Below are 4,613 nucleotides of genomic sequence, written 5' to 3' on the forward strand. Positions count from 1 at the left end.
CATGTTCGAGGACGAAACATATTATGCCCAAGATCTTCATCACCCACGGATTGCAGAAAATTTGAGAGGTCCAAGGGACATTCAGAAAAATCCAAATCAGGGGCAGTAATGTGTGTTGTACTTTTTTTCCTTCACCATGGTTTTGTCCCAATTGGGTTTTCCTGGTAAGGTTTTAATGAGGCAACATTAAAGCACATTAAAGCACATTACAAGATCTAAATGGTTAAGGCATCTAAGGGGGAGTGTTATGAACCAGATTGTGGATGACTCTTAACCAAGAGATTATGATTTGTAATCTTTCCATTTATCTATGATGGTGTAATCTTCTATACAAAGAACCTCTGTGTTATGAATAAAGATAGACTTTTTCTTTATTTTTATAACAATATATATATATTTTATTAATTTTTTATTTATTCGTCGGCCGGTACCTACGCGAAGCAATATAAATTAATCTTACACGACAACAATTGTTGTAATCAAACAATAATGAACGACTTTTGTATGAGACTCATGGTCATGTTGTTTTCCAGCCAAGAACAACAAGTGGCCGATGTTAATATTCTATTCTCAGTTCTCATATATTCCATTTTCGCTGTACGTTTTTTCAATACTCTTCAAATATGATTTTCTTTTCTTTTCGACAACATTCTCTAAGATATGAATATTGTCCTTTTCGATATAATCTTGGACGCCGTACTAATAAAATGTTCTTAGGTTATCATGTGAATATCGCTGCGACGGTCCATAATTTTGCTTCCTTGTCAATTGGTTTTGACAGTTAATTGTGTTGTTCAAAAAAAAAAAAAACACTGATAGAACAAAGCATTTAAATGTGAAGCAAAACTTTGTCATATACTCAATCACTCCAATATTTTGAAACGCATCCTTTAATACGCTGAAAATGATAATTTATGAGAAAAATAGACGAAGTAAAAAAAAGTGAAAAAAAAAGAAAGATAGTGTAACACCCGTCTCATTAACACTCGAGACCAGCTTGCTACTAATCACAACTTATATCTTAAATCCGTAAAAAGGTCTGAAAGTCGACTTTCATATAAATAACGAAATAAATCCATAAATCTCATAGTCGAAATAACTGAAATAATCGTCAAAATAATAAATAAAAGTCTGAGAAATAGAACAAAGGAAAACGCCTAAAAGCACCAGCTGTCCGATCAATCTCCTACTCGTCAGTCTCACCTGAAAGGGCAAATAAGGGGTGAGTAACGGGGAAGTTACTCAGTGAGGTATGGGATACAAAACCCGAAGTCCATGGACCCGGACAGAGCACTCCGAATAAATATAATTTAATAATACACGTTGCAAACACATTGCAAACACGGTACCTAAAGTACCCAAAGATCACACAACAGTCCTAGCGAGGTGCACACTCGCTGCCCACTAACAGGCCAAAACAACACCGAATATGTGCTCGGTAACACACGCCCGTAGACGATTTATCGACCTCGAAGCCTTGGCACAACAGGTCGACTAAGCTGTGTCGCAGCATACACCACAACCAATGTACTGGTCTCCAGCCGACACACAGAATTACGTCTCCATGGTCGGCTAACACCCAAATCACCTCAATATACTATATACATATATATTATCAATTATAAATGAACAAGCATTGTTGAACCATCTAACACCCTAGTTCCGGTTTAAGCAAAGAACCTAAAAACTAAACAAACAATGACAGACTCGATTTCACACAGACGAAACACATTAGAAATAAATTATACTTATTCGAGGTCCTAAGCCGTGTAAGAGAAGCTCGGGAAAAGACCCTCACCTTAGCAACGTGGAAAAGTAATAGCTATGAACTCCAACTGCTCAAACAGACTCCAAATCTGAAATCAGGGCGAAAAATCGAGTCAGAACACCCTTCGAACGGTTAAAAACGGATAACCGGCGATCTAGTCAAAAGTCAACCCGCTGGTCAAAGGTCAACCCGGTCAACTCTGACTCAAGCCGGTCAACCCTTGACCAAATTGAAATCGAATTGAACCAAATCGGTTTTCCATAACCGAATTTAAAGCAATTTTAACTACCGGTTTAACTTAACAAATTTAATTAATTTAAACCAGAAATCGATTTAATAAATAACCGGTTAACCTAAACCGAACCAAAATCGATTAACCCAACCGGTTGACCGGATCCGGGCTGACTCACCGAGTCGACTCGGTCGAGTTGCCGAGTTACCGGCCGAGTCACCGGCGGCGGAAAAAGGACGGCGGCTTACTAGAATCAACGGCGGCGACGATCCACGGTGCGTGGTGGCGGCGCGTGTGCCACACGCGCGGAACGACGCGGGAGAAAAGCCGCGCTTGACGTTTGCGGAAAAAGGACGGCGGCTTACCAGAATCAACGGCGGCGACTGAACACGGTGCGTGGTGGTGGCGCGTGAGATCCACGCGCGGAACGTGTGGAGGACGGCGGCGGCGCGTGTGCCACACGCGCGGAACGACGCGGGAGAAATGCCGCGCTTGACGGCGCGTCCGGGCGACTTTCCGGCTGATCTTCTTGGTCCCGACTCGTCTCGACGTCACGATCACGATGGTGGTCTTAGAATTACGAAATTCCAAATGGTTAGTGAGTTATGATCGATTGAATGAATGGCTGTTTTTAAAACCAAATCGGAAAGATGATTCCCGGTTACATTCGTCTGGGATCGGCGGTGAACTGGTCGATCTCGGCTCTGGACGTGGTGGTGGCGGCGGTACGATCTCAGGTGTGAGTGACGGCTCAGTCTCTGTAGAGTTACAACGCTTAGGGTTTCTGAAGAATAAATAATGGGGGACAATGGTTTATATATGGGACTCACCAAGGGCTTCCTGCAACACTGACGGGCTCTGACGGGCCGAAGTCACTGGGCTGGGAATTGGGTCGTTTCATTTCTCCCCCACTAATAAGGAATTCGACCCCGAATTCGGCTCCTGAACCGACTGTCCAATACCATCCTCAAAAAGCTCTGGATAGTCAATACTCAACTGATTTTCGGTCTCCCAGGTCTCTTCCTGAATCCCGTCTCTCTCCCAACGGACTCTGACCAAACTAGTCATCATCCCCTGAACCGCTTTCATTTGCCTCTCCAAAATCTGTACTGGCTGACAAAGGGCAGACAAATTTTTACCAAGGTCACTTGGTGGCTGCTGCAGAATGAGCTCTGGCTCTCTCACAACTTTTCTCAACACTGACACATGGAACACATCATGGAAGTCCGGCAACTCTGCTGATAATCCCAATCTGTAAGCAACTGCTCCTATCCGTTCCAAAATAGGATACGGCCCCATAAATCTTGGTTTAAGCTTCTTTAGCTTCCGAGTCTTAGATCCTCCCTGAAATGTCCTCATTTTCAGGTATACCAGGTCGCCCACCTGAAACTCTAAATCCTTACGGCGCTTATCTGCATAACTCTTCTGTCGGTTATGAGCCTCCTTAAGCCGAGACTTGAGCATCTCCACCTGCTCTACTGTCTCCTGAACCTTGCAGGTTCTAAGTGTCGTCGCTCTCCCGCTTCTGTCCAGCAAAGTGGTGTACGACAAGGCCTACCATAAAGCGCCTCATATGGTGCCATTTCAATACTTGAATGATAGCTGTTGTTGTATGCAAACTCCGCTAGAGGTAGATACGTTCCCCAATTTCCTTCCCAATCCAAAACACAAGCCCTGAGCATATCCTCCAAAGTCTGAATAGTCCTCTCTGACTGTCCATCTGTCTGCGGGTGATAAGCTTTACTCATATGAACTTTTGTCCCAAGCGCCTTCTGAAAGGCCCTCCAAAACGCAGATGTAAACTTTGTGTCTCGATCCGATACAATGCTGACAGGAACTCTATGCAACCTCACAATCTCTCTAAGGTAAATCTGCGCCAACTGATCAGCTCCATCTGTTTTCTTAATCGCTATAAAATGAGCAGACTTGGTGATTCTATCCACAATCACCCAAATAGCATTCCTCCCACCAAAGGTTGTCGGAAGTCCAGTCACAAAATCCATAGTCACCATGTCCCATTTCCACTCTGGCAACGGCAGGTTCTGCAATAATCCGCTAGGCACTTGATGTTCAGCCTTAACCATCTGACATGTCTGGCACTGCGATACAAATGTAGCAACATCTTTCTTCATACCAGTCCAATGGTAATAACGCTTCAAATCTCTGTACATCTTGGTATTCCCTGGATGGATAGAAAAACGTGAGTTGTGTGCTTGCTGTAAAATTTCCTTCCGTAGCAGTTTATCATCTGGCACACAAACTCGGTTCCGGTACATGTACATCCCGCTCAAAGCTGTATGATATCCAATACTCTCGATCTCAATCTGTTTAGCCAAAGCCTCATCATCATCTTGAACTCTGCGTATCCTCCATAATAAACCTGCTTGTTCCAAAGCATCAAGACCAGCTGTCTCCCCATCTGAAGTGATTGCACACAATCTGAGACTAGCAATTGTTCCAGTCAGCTCCTGAACCTCCTTGGTTCCTGAAACATCACTCCTGCGTCTACTCAAGGCGTCTGCCACATGGTTGGCCTTACCTGGATGATATGTAATATCCAAGTTGTAATCTGCTAACAATTCCATCCATCTACGCTGTCTCAAATTCAGGTCC

The 4,613-nt window shown here is 43.7% G+C and overlaps 1 pseudogene; it reads right to left on the minus strand.

Annotated features, from left to right (window-relative positions):
• Positions 1-1,183: 1,183 nt before the first annotated feature.
• LOC106314816 overlaps positions 1,184-4,613 on the minus strand; it is an 8,049-nt pseudogene continuing 4,619 nt past the window's right edge.

This window comes from Brassica oleracea, chromosome C9 (genome assembly GCF_000695525.1).
Source record: "Brassica oleracea var. oleracea cultivar TO1000 chromosome C9, BOL, whole genome shotgun sequence".
NCBI classification, from domain to species: Eukaryota; Viridiplantae; Streptophyta; class Magnoliopsida; order Brassicales; family Brassicaceae; genus Brassica; species Brassica oleracea.